At 39.9% G+C, this 13,142-nt stretch overlaps 1 protein-coding gene and 1 non-coding gene across 4 annotated transcripts in view; one reads left to right on the forward strand and one right to left on the reverse strand.

Moving 5' to 3' along the window:
* Positions 1–13,142, forward strand: part of mapkap1 (MAPK associated protein 1) — a 244,219-nt gene that overhangs the window by 14,673 nt on the left and 216,404 nt on the right. The window lies entirely within an intron of this gene.
* trnav-aac lies at positions 3,390–3,462 on the reverse strand. The gene has a single exon. It is a non-coding gene; the product is annotated as a tRNA-Val (tRNA).

Below are 13,142 nucleotides of genomic sequence, written 5' to 3' on the forward strand. Positions count from 1 at the left end.
CACCACCTGGAAGTTCCCCTCCAAGCCACGCACCATCCTGACTTGGAAATACATCACCGTTCCTTCATTATTGCTGTCAGAATCTTGGAACTCCCTCCCCAACAGCACATGGACTGCAGCAGTTCAAGAAGGTGACTCACCACCATCTTCTCGAGGGCAATTAGGGATGGGCAATAAATGCTTGCCTAGCCAGCAACACCCAGATCCTACGAATAAAAAAATAAACATTTCCTTACATGCCTTAATGGGCTCCATCCCGTGCTCAAATTCACCTTTGAAGTGGAGTGTAGCCGACCAGCCGTGCTTGTAAAACTCAAAACACTGTTTCCAACATTAGATGTGATTCAGTGATTGGAAAACCTTTGCTAAATAATCCTTCACTCTAAGAATTATGCTGACAACCAATTGAAGATTGTCAGTTGGGCTCGCAGTGTGGTGCATTTGCTTGTACTGGGAACAACATAAATTAATACACAGGGTCCTGTTCTTTGCAGACAGAAAGAACATGCATATACATTGTGCCTCTTTCAGCTAAACAAAATAAATGACAGCCACTTTCTGGTTCATTCCTTGGCAGTGCCTTGACCAATCAGAGTCAAGCTGTCTGGATTAAATTTCAAACAATGCTTGGCAGTTGACTGTCAGTCATCAGCAACTGGTACATTCTGCATGGCAATGTCTCTACCAATCAGTGTCCACTTGCCAACCAACCAATCAGCACCCTCTTTTCATAGTATAAATTGTTGTTCTCTTTATATTTGGTACTCTTGCAAATTGTCCTGATGAGTGCAAGATGAAAAATTATGTGTCTTTTTCACCAATGCTCAAGTTCTGTACTACCAAACAACTAAATTGATGCCAAAAGTCTATCAGGTCACAATTGTTGATCCTTGCACTTGAAGCAGCAAAACGTTACAAGCCAGATCCCTCAAACCTTAATTACAAAGTTTTAATAAACAACTGTGGGGACTAACTTGATTTTAGGTGAACAGTTTACCGCCTTCATTTGATGACACCTGATGTCACTGGAGAAACTGTTTTAGGAGTCAGGCAATGGTCAGTACAGGATATTGCAAGTTCTATGAAACCTTAAAAAGTTTTTTTTTAAGAAGTAAAACTTGGATATAGTTTAAACATTGGAAATATTTCCCCATCAAAGTTAAATGTTACTTTAGTGAATTAAGATGTAACTCCAATCTGATTTGAATAGAACCAAAAACAATGTACTGGTGAACTATGGATTTTGATTTTATTAACTGATCAATACTCCATTAATTGTATTAGACCTATCAAACTGACTTCTAATGGATTGGCCATGGGGCTAAGCATATTGCCCTTTCAATTCTGGGATGTGGACCATATCTAGGCCAGATTAGTGGATTTAAGCCTCCCCTATCTTTTGGCTATATGATATAAAATTATTGTGGCTTTCAACCAGTTACCAATTATCAATTATTTATGCTGTCCACAAAAACTGCCTGTATTTAGTTAAGCCGTAAGCATGTGTGCGAAGTGGTTAACAATCACATTGGATCTATTCCAGCGTAGCTGAGATTGAACAGCTGGAGCTCTTTGGTCTAGAAAAGAGAAGACTGAGCGATGGTGACCTAATAGAGGTCTTTAAAATTATGAAGAAGCTCAAAAGGGTAGATGCATAGATGATTCCACTTGTGGGGAGTCTAAAACTAGAGGCCATAATATATGATCACAAATAAATCCATTAAGGAATTTGGGAGAAACAAGCGGTGAGAATTTTTTTTTAATTATTTATTCACGGGATGTGAGCTTCCCTGGCTGGGCCACCATTTATTGCCCATCCCTCGATGCCCTTGAGAAGGTGGCAGTGAGCTGCTGCCTTGAACCGCTGCAGTCCATGTGGTGTAAGTATACCCACAGTGCTGTTAGGAAGGGTGTTCGCTACAATATGGAATGGTTCAGGTGAGTAGATAAATTTAAGGGAAACTAAAGAATTGCACAAGGCAGAAAGGAATAGTGGGATATGTTGATAGGTTAAGATGAAGTGGGAGGAGGCTTGTATGGAGCATAAGTACTGGCACAGACCTATTGGACCAAATGGCCTGTTTCTGTGTTGTAAAATTCTCTAATACTCTTGAGGCAGGTAATAAAACATATTGAGGGCAAAGTAAAAGAAGCTTTGTTGTGTAGCCAGCTGCAATATATCTCTTCTAGGATGCATGTTGCAGTGCTAGCGTGTTTAGTATAGCAGTGTTAACATCCTTTACGTTGTTAATCACAAATTCACTCAAACTTCAATAAGGAAAACACTAATATATGACAGATTAGGAATTTGCATTATGGAAGTAAAGAGTTTCTCTTAAACATTAACATCAGAACTAATTTTAATAGTGTTTTATTCTACATTCTCACTACTATTTGTTTGAAGTTACTGTATTGATGTTCCAGGCCTTAGCTGAATTTCTACAGTTCCATAATGTGCAATGGCATCTCTGCTAATTTTCTTTGCCAAACGGTAATTGTGCATTCCTAGACTTATAAGTGATCAAAAAAGTGATTTCATCTAACAGATTTGCATGATATCATAAACCACTGATAACAGTTCTTGTACTGTTGTTGCTGACTCTTATTTGTGATTGGGTTTTGTGAAAATACCATGAAGGTGTTTTTGTTTGTCATGGTGGCTAACAGCTGAGTATTTTCAGGTCACGGATGATATCACAAAGTATTCATTCATCAAATGATAAAGGTTTTATTGTGGGGAAATAATGGCCATGTTTTTGAAAACACAAATTGAAAAATGGAAGTAGTATAGGAAGTGCTATGAGATACAGTTTATCCATCGATTTGTAAGCTTGGCTTAGTTAGCAGCAGTCTCCCCTCTGCTGGAAATTTCTGGGTTCAAGCTCCACTATGGACAGAATCTTGGCTGACAATGCAGTTTTGAGCATGAGCTATATTTTTAAGCACTTGAGGTGTGTGCATTACTGGCAAGGTCAGCATTTATTGCCATCCCAAACTGCCCTTGGAAGGTGATCTGATGCAGTCTTGTGATGTACGTACACCCACAGTGCCGCCAGGGAGGGAGTTCCAGAATTTTGACCCAGCAACTGTGAAGGAACAGGCAATATATGCTGCCATGATGTGCCAATGGTAGAGGGAGTGAATGTTTAAAGTGGTGGATGGGATGTCGATGGTGTTGAGCATATGACGTAGCAGATTTGCCATTGTGAGATTTGAACTCTTGATCTTGGAGTTACAAGCCCAGTACCATAACCACTTGGCTATTTAGGCCAAGCTTTTTTTGATGAAGTTACATTGTTTCATAGTTTGCCATTGTGAGATTTGAACTCTTGATCTTGGGGTTACAAGCCCAGTACCATAACCACTTGGCTATTTAGGCCAAGCTATAATGTTTCTGCCCGGTTTCGAACCGGGCACCTTTCGCTTGTTAGGCAAACGTGATAACCACTACACTACAGAAACTGATATGTGCCAGGCAGACCAAATCCACGAGGGAAATTTGGTTACGTTATCACAACAGTTTTTCAATTTTTATTTATTACAAGAAGATGTGTTCACTGAATTCAGAAGTAATGAGTCCACCAAGACCTTTTGAGATTAAAAAAAATAAATTGAAATATTTATTAACAAAAGAAAAGATTTCAAGCATGTACATAAGACTACAATTACTTAGTATTATAATAACTCCTAAAATTCCTAATTAACCTGACTCCCTGTCACACACCCCCTTTAAGACAACAGTCCAAAGTAGATTTTAGATTTAAAAAAAAAGCAAGTTAATACTGTCCCCGCTTGACAGTGGAATTCCAAATGGCTTTCTCCAACTCGAGTTACAGGACACAACAGACTTATGTAAAAATGGCTGGAGGCTTCCTCAAGGCTGTTTCACACACTCCTGTTAGATCTTACATGGCCCCCAACATAGCCTTTTGTTCTCCTTTATATGTGTTGTTCTCTCTTTAATATTCCATTGTTCCATATGTCTTTGGAACTGTAAATTTCCCATAATATAAAAACTTTCATGTTGCTAATATTGTCAGTAACCTTTGGGAAAAATAAACACACTGCGTAGCCTTACTTATCTGGCTAGTTGTAAACAGACTAACATCCCTTTGAAATCCAAATAATCCTTCCACTTATCTAAAAATACACATTCCCTTCACACCTTACATGCTAAGACAGTATCCATGTTTACTTATTAGCATTTCATGTACATTTCTACACTTAGCTTCTTATAATTTTAAGCTTGCAGTCTACCTGACTCCAGATGTAATTAAATCTCACAGACAGAACCACCTACACTCGCACCCATGAGACTACAACAAACCTGAAAAATATTATGAAAATTATTATACTTTCGAAACAAGCTGTTAATGTTGGAATCATGCTACAATGGAGTGCATGCTTTTCGTATACAATTAAGAGCAGCTGCCAGCTGGTAAAGATTAGGGATTTATTGCAAGTGTATAAAAAACAGTTCACACTGGGTGTTGGGGCAACCAAAAAGAATCTATGCCATTACTCTGCAGCCCTTGAAATAAATCTGGATTAAGGAAAATATTGGCTTCAGATTCACCCTTTCCTCAATGTGTGAACAGTGAGATTAACACAAGCCTCTTGAATGTTTTTGGAGCTGCACTTGTCCAGTCAAGTGGAGAGCATTCCATCACACCCCTAACTTTTGTCTTGTAGATGGTGAACAGGTTTTGGGGAATTAGCCTCTGCACAGTTCCCAGCTTCTAATCTGTTCTTGTAGCCCCAGTATTTATGACTGGTCCAGTTAAGTTTTGGTTCAATGGTAACCCCCCAGGATGTTGATAGTAAAGGGTGATAATATTCAGTGATGATAATACCATTGAATGTTCAAGGAAGATGGTTAGGCTTTCTTGTTGGGGATGTTCATTATCTGGCACTTGCGTGGCACAAATGTTACTTGCCACATACCCCAAGCCTGAATATTGTCCAGGTCTTGCTGCATATGGGCATGGACTGCTTCAGTATCTGAGGAGTAGTGAATAGTACTGAACACGGCGCAACCATCAGCGAACATGTTCACTTCTGATCTTATGGAAGGAAGGTCATTGGAGTGAATCAGATTGGCTGAAGACTGGTATTGTTGGAGGTGTCATCTTTTGGATGAGTAGTTAAATTGAAGCTTTGCTTGAGCGGTTCATTTAGATTTAATATATCATACAGTACTATTTCAAGATGACTAGGGCATGTCCTGAATGTATGAAAGGATCTACATCAGTTCAATATTTTTCTTTCTTCCCTTTCTTTCACAATGTGGTGATGATAACATTTTTTGGGGAGTCTTAGTACCCTTACCTTTCTGGCTTGCGTGATTGCATGAACAGAGTGACTCAGTAGTTCTGTACATGGATCCAGCTAGTATCATTCTCTTCTGCAGCTGGTGTATTTACTAACTGATGCTCATCGTCACAGATATTGTCAGCTTGCAGAAGGTCTTTTCTGTAGTCTTATGCCAGGTTATTCTTGGCCTTGCACACTTCCCTTTTCCATTTAACTGCTCAGTCCTGTAGTTGGAATTTTCAATTTCTGAGAATATGATCTAGCCAACTCCACTGCTTTTGCTTTGCAATTTGGCTTACTGTCAGTGTGCTTTGTTCTTTCTCCAACTGTTTTTAGCACTTTATCTGACCAGCTGATATTGAATATCTCTCGCGTATTGATGTCAATGTGTTAGGTTTCTTCTCTGTAACCTTTGTCATTCATTGACCAGGTTGTGGTACAAAATAAGATAAATCAGATATTGCCATGATATATGGTTTGATTGTTTTGAGAGAGAATTTAGCATCTTTTTCAGATGTTTGTTAAAAGAACAAACTGCCTTGCCAGTTTTTGTGCACAACTCTAATAGCATTATGTTGGAAGATGGGTGAAGTGATTTACAACTGCATTGTCTTTGCTCTGAGCTTGAAGGTGTTTGGCGCTATAACCTTGCGTTCCTACATTTCTTCTGTTTCTGTCAGTTGTGCTGCATCACTAGAATCCACATTTCCAGTCTCACCATCTGAGTACTCTGGTGTTCTCCATTCATATGCATTCTTAAATCTACTACTGCCAGTTAATAATGTGTCTTCTGATTTTAGCTATTTTGCTATATAACGGTTTTGACTTGAAACCACTTATGTTCTATTCTCTACTTTTAACTCCTCATTCCATTTCATCATGGAGTTCCTTCTATTAATGAATTTGAGGAAATCTCATGATATTGGCTACCAGAACGTAAGCATATACAGCCTATGAAAGGCTTTTTAAAATTGGTTAATTAAGTTAGCATTATCTTCATAGTTTTTGGTTTTCTGCAGCAGTTTATTTTTGTTTGGCCTTCTGTTTCCAGTGTAGTAATATATTTGTCCACATAACGGCTTCACTTCAAAATAATTGACCATGAAGCCTACTAAGATGAGGAGCTACATTAATCCCTAATATTCTCCTCTCTTTCCATGACTATATGCTTGTTAAGGTAAGCTGTGATGGGGGCAACATTTGAGATCTGCATTGTGGTCAAAGGATTGCTTTCTTGCACCATTACTCTTTGGCATACTCTTTTCTTTGCTGTAGTCATATGCCTTCATTCCATCTACAGTGGACGTTGACTTGCGTACCAGAATTGACTGAAAGATGTTCAGTCTTGCCTGCCTGAAGTTCAAGACGTAAGTGTACCAAATTCTCCTTGGAGTTGCTCTACATAGATGATACCACACTAGCATTCCTTACCAAGGAACACCTTCAGCAGGTTTCTCACACACCTGGAAAAATGTTTGGTTTGACATCAGGAAGACAGGTGTCAAGATCCAGAATGTTGCCATACCACCTTCAATCAGCATTGACAATGTGACAGTTGAGGTTGTTGATAGCTTCACACATCTAGACTCCACAATCATCAGCAACCTGTCACTTGATGCTGAAATCAACATGTGCATCACAAAAGCAGAAGCTGTTACATCTGAGCTAAGTAAGAAAGTGTGGAACAGCAGTAACCTGACTGTACACCAAACTGCGAGTCTATCAAGACTGTGTCCTCAAAGCAGTCCCCTGCAATGGTGAGACCTGGGCAACATAAGCTTGGCAGGGGAAAAGGCTGAACAGCTTCCACCTTCACTATCTCAGACATCCTTGACATCTATTAGCAGGATGAGGTCACTGACTCAGGCCCTGGAGTGTTATAATTCTATCAACATACACTCATTAAAAAGCCAACAATCTCTGCACTGGCTCAGCCATGTTCAGTGGATGGATGACGGCACATAAATCCAAAGACCTGTATGGTGAATGGGTCATGACCTGCTGGATGTTTATACCTTCACTACAAGGACACTTGCAAGTGAGATACGAAGTTGGTGGTTATTGACCGAGGGCAATTGGGAGACACTTGCCAATGGCTGTGAACTCAAGGGTGGAACATTGAAGGAGGCGAAGAGAAACTGATATCTCAGCTAGCCAAGAAGAGACCCCAGAAAAAAACAGAGGCTAGCAAACCCTGCATCTTCTCAGACCATTGTCTTCACCTACAGCAAATGCGGCAGAGACTGCCATGTTGTGACACACTGAGTCACACTAGGTGATGCTTAAGACAAAGCACAAGACATTGCCTCGTGAAGTGGAAGGTGCCAAAGAAGTTTCAACAACATATTAAATACTGTTTTCTGTAACTGATAATAGTAACCATGTGCCACTTGACCCAACCTGATATACCGCCATTGTTTGGTTATGATATCCCTCTTATAGTCCATTTAGTGATTTTCTAGCAGCTGTCCTATGTTTAACAGATGTTTTATTCCTTATATACATCCAATCCCTTGCCAACATTATCCAAAAATATATCAAGTTCTGTGTATGCACTGACGACGCCCAGCCCTATCTCTCTAATCCCCCTCTAATCCCCTTTTTCTGACCTGTTGCGTTGCTTGCAGTAGTGAATGAGCAGCAATGGCCTCCAATTAAATATTTGGGAGACCAAAACCATTGTCTTTGGTCCCTGCTACAAACTCTGTGCCCCAGCCAACAACTCCATCCTTCTCCCTCGTCACTGTCTGAGGCTCAATCAGACTGTTTGCAGCCTTGGCATTCAGCTGAGCCTCTGAACCCAAATCACCTGCATCACGGAGATCATCTACCTTTTGTAAAATTGCCCTGCCTCACCTCATCTACTGAAACCCTCATCCATGCCTTTGTGACCTCCAGGTGACCATTTCCATGTTTTTCTGACCAGCCGCCCATCTTGCATTCTCAGTAAATTTGAGTTTATCCCAAACTATGCTGTCCATATTCTAACCCTCACCAGGACCTGCTCCCGCTCATCACCTCTGTGCTCACTGACCTTTACTGGTTCCCGATCTGGCAATGTCTCAATAAAATTCTTCATCTTGTTTTCAAATTCCTCCATGACCTCACCCCCTCCCTATCTCTGTAGCCTCCTCCAGCCTTAAAACCCTCTGACATTTCTCTCCTCCTCTAATTCTGACCTCTTGGTATTCCCTCAGTTTTTTTCACTCCATCATTGGCAGCGATGCCTTTAGTTGCTTTTACCCTAAGTTCAGCAATTCCCTCTCTAATCCTCTACCTCTCCCTTTCTTTATAACACGTCTTGAAACGTACAGTTTTAACATCTGCCCTAATGTTTCTTTATGTGACTCTGTGTCAGATTTTATCTGCTCATCGCTGCTTCAGAGTGCCTTGGGAGGTTTTACTATGGCGCTATATAAATGTAAGTTTTGTTTTGTGTCTTGCCATTATTCCTGCAACATTCTCTGGGTTTATCATTTTAATTTGACACTTCTATACTCCTTGGTTTACGTTAGAACATGAGACCTAAGAGCAAAAGTAGACCTTAGGGCCTCTTGAGCCTGCCCTGCCATTCAGTAATGTCATGGCTGACCTTCTGCCTCAACTCCACTTTTACACACACTCCCCATAAGCTTTCATTTCCCAAGAGACCAAAAATCTATTTACCTCAGCCTTGAATATACTTAATGATGGAACATCCACAACCCTCTGGTGTAGAGAATTCCAGCAATTCGCAACCCTGAGTTGAGAAGTTTCTTCTCCTCTGTGCTAATTGACCAACCACTTATCTTGAGACTATGCCCTTGTGTTGAAAATTTCTCAGCCAAGAAAAACAACCTCTGTGTCTACCCTGTTGAGCCCTTTCAGGATCTTGCATGTTTCAAATAGATCACCTCTCATTCTTCTAAATTCCAGAGATGATAGGTTCAATTTAGTCATCTTCTCATCTTAAGACAACCCTCTCCATCCAAGGGACCAATCTAGAGGACCTTTGCTGTACTGCCTCCAAGGCAAGTATATCCTTCCTTAGCTATGGAGACCAAAACTGCACACACTACTCAAGGCATGATCTTACCAAAGCCTTATACAACTGTCGCAAGCTTCCTTATTTCTGTACTCCAGTTCCCTTGCATTAAAAGCCAACATGCCATTTGCCTTTCTCATTGCTTGTTCTACCTGCATGCTAAATTTGTTCCTTGTCTGAGTATACCCAAGTCTCTCTGAACATCAACATTTACAAGTTTCACACCATTTAAAAAATGTTGTGTTTTGCTATTCTTACTGCCAAAATGAATAACCTCACACTTGCCCATGTAATGCTCCTTCTGCCACCTTGTTGCCTGCTCATTTAACCCATCTATATCTCTTTGCAGTCTCTTTGTGCCCTCCTCACAGCTTACCTTCCCACCTAGCTTTGTATCATCAAACTTGGGTACATCAATCTAGATCTCCTCGTTTAAATAGCTGAGACTCCAGCATTGATCCCTGCGGCACTCCACCAGTTACAGTTGGAAAATGTCCCAATTTCCCCACTCTATGCTTACTGTCTGTTAACTAGTGCTCCAGTTATGCACTATATTACCTCCAACTCCATGAGCCCTTACATTGTGTATTAACCTTTTGTGTAGTATTGTATTGAATGTCTTTTGGAAATCCAAGTAATTACATCCATTGGCTCCCTTTTATCCACCCTACTAGTTACACCCTCAAAAAATTCTTGATAAATTTGTCAAACATAATTTTTCTTTCGTAAGATCATGTTGGCTCTGTCTGATTGTACTATGATTTTCTAAATGCGTAAGACTTCCTTAATAATAGATCCCAACATTTTCCTGATGACTAATGTCAGGCTCACTGGCCTTCAGTTCCCTGTTCTCTCTCTCTCTCTCTCTCTCTCTTGAATAATAGTGTTAGGTTTACTAACTTCAGTCCACTGGGACCATTCTAGAATCTGGAGAATTTTGGAAAATCAATTGCAAAAGGTCTTGTCATGCATCACAATTTGTAATTGCAGGAATTTTGGGCATTTCTTGGTCAAGTTCGTTGAAAACATTATATAAAGTCTTTAATGTTGTTTGTTTTGCCATTCAAGTCCACCCGTTGCAGCCTTTTACAGGAAATGATTGTTGCACCTCTGCCCCATCGAAATTTTGTTTAACTGTCAAGAGGTATAGCCCTGGAGTTGCTTCCAAATCTCCAACTCGTTACCATTCTCTCCTCTTTAAGCACCTCCTTTAAAACAGACCTAAGCTTCTTGCCACCTGTCCTGAGGTGGGGGTGGTGCTGAATTGGGTAGTTGCCTTTCCTTGTTTTGTGACGCTACTTAGTCGTCATCTCATTTATCTTGTGTCTTTTATTGAATATAACATTTTTACTGTAAATTTAACTGATACCAGGTGACGAATCCCCCTCTGGCAATTTCTGCAGCGGCACAGAAAAAGATGGGATTGCTTCTTACGTGGTGTTCCTTTTCCAGGTCAGCCAAAGTGAAAAGTTTCTTCATTCATGGCATTGGCCGTACATTAAGCCTTTCAATACTTCTAAGTGTGAAAGTTAAAGTGGCTGCAGAAAGATTCAAAGATACCTTCAAGTCAACCAAAGGATTGTCACAGTACATGGCAATGGCACTCCTTTATCAGCTAAAATCTGAGTTTTGAAGCCAAAGCAGCTTCGTTGTCCTCTGCCACACAAATGCCCCCCCCCCCCACCCGCCCATTTCCAAGAGTACAAAATGAAATGTATTTAGATGCCTTCAGTTTCATAATTGGAACGTGCTAATCGTAGCATTAAAATGTCATGTTCAGCAGTCTCAAAAAGCAACCGAGGGGAAAATGGAAAAATAATTTTTGAGGAGGATGATTTTCTAAAATTGAGATTCGGGCACAAACTTTGGTAGGTTGGGGCAATTTCACTATGCACATGTTTTTCTTGTTTCTACTCCATTCAATTTAGACTACCTATTTCCTTGAATTCGAAAACATTCCATAAATTGGCATGTCTAATTTTATAACATTCAAAATGGAACTATTTTAGAACTTTCACATTCCAGCTTTTCTGATGTTTTGATTTTTTTTTGTTACTTACAGGTGGGTTTTGTAGGATCTTAGGTTTGATTCCCAGTCTGTGCTGAGTTAGTGGATATCTGGTGACCGTTTTCAGGAGAGTATGTGGAAAGTAGATTTGGGTGGAATAATTATATTGGGAGGCTGAGAGAGGAGGCCACAAATGTTTGCTGCTGATGGTGAAAGCTGGACAATAAAACTTCCATCACCTTTGTCCTTCTTTAAAAGCAAAATATGGCGGATGCTGGAAATCTGGAACAAGAACAAAAATTGTTGGAAAAACTCAGCAGGCCTGACAGCATCTGTGGAGAGAAAGACAGAGTTAACATTTTGAGTCTGTATAACTCTTCTACAGAACTGAAGAGTTCTGAAGAAGAGTCATACCGTCTTGAAATGTTAACCGTGCCTTTCTCTCCACAGATGCTGTCAGACCTGCTGAGTTTTTCCAGCAATTTTTTTGTTGTTACCTTTGTCCTTCTGTTGATTTTCCGCTCAAACTCAGTACCCAATGATTAAGCAAAATAATGTTCCTTCTTAGGATGTGTGCTTTAGGATGATTTCACCACTTATTTTTGAGTGTTATTCTCTTGATTGCTCAGCAAAACTAGGCACATTGTGATATGGTGAAAAGCCCAATCAGAGAAGGGAGTAATGAAGGAAATAATATTGTTCTAATGCATATCATTTGGTATGTCACATATTTTATTGCTGAGTAGTGGGACTTGGGTTTCTACTTCAATAAGTTGGGCTGTTTGCAAGGCCAGGTATTTCTCTGCAATGGTCATGGAGAATTGACTGATGAATCCTTATATGCCTCTTCCTAAAATCTAGTTGCAAAGACATTGATTAATAATTTGGAATAAGCCTTCCCCAACTGAAGTGTAGGGTATGCCCTGTAATCCATTTATGGGAAAATTTATAAAAATGCTGTATAATAGCTTGGATTTTCCTGTAGGTGGTGAAGCAATGATTTTTAGCATTTCCCTTGTATACAGTTGCTCAGACTTTTCCAATACTTGTCAACAGCAATTTCTAAGAATTGGGTGCCTGATCTGATGTGATGCACCTCGCTCGGGATCTGTGGTGTCTGTGAGCAGGAAAAGCAGCCAGAGGCTCTTCAACCAATCGAATTGAATGATTCTCCCTGAGAGAGATAGACAGCAATACTGGAGCTATAAAATAAGAAATATAAATTATATTTAAATAATTGTACAGGGAGCAAAATAAAGATTAGGACGTTCATAGGGGATTAAGGAAGAGGCATGAGACAAACTTAAATATTTTACTTTAAAATCTGCAGCAATAATTTTCTTCTGAAGGAATGAGACTCCACACTTATAAAATTATTTTTTCAGGGCTAGAGAGGCTGTCCAGAAGTAATTATCCATTATTATGCCATTTAAAATTTCCCCTTCTGACTATGCAAGCATTAACTTTTTTTAAATGTGGGACTAGTGGGTCATTATCCTAAGCTCACCGCATTGCAGTCATAACTGTGCAGATTCCATCAGGTAAGATGGCATAAGCACAGCCTGTAGAGGAGCAAGGTATCACTGACAACAACTTCCAGATTTCCCCATTTAACTGCCTGTGTGTGGACACCAGAATTAGCTTTCAGTTTTATCCTGTGATGATGGCTGGATTGATAGAATTTGCTTTGTGTGCTATAAAGTTAGCCACATCATGTGCTGTCAGATAAGGATTTGTGTTGATATTGGAGGTTAGTTGGAACAATGGAGTTTCCTTATAGCCAGACAGTCGTCATAT

This window comes from Carcharodon carcharias, chromosome 8 (assembly GCF_017639515.1).
Source record: "Carcharodon carcharias isolate sCarCar2 chromosome 8, sCarCar2.pri, whole genome shotgun sequence".
Lineage (NCBI taxonomy): Eukaryota > Metazoa > Chordata > Chondrichthyes > Lamniformes > Lamnidae > Carcharodon > Carcharodon carcharias.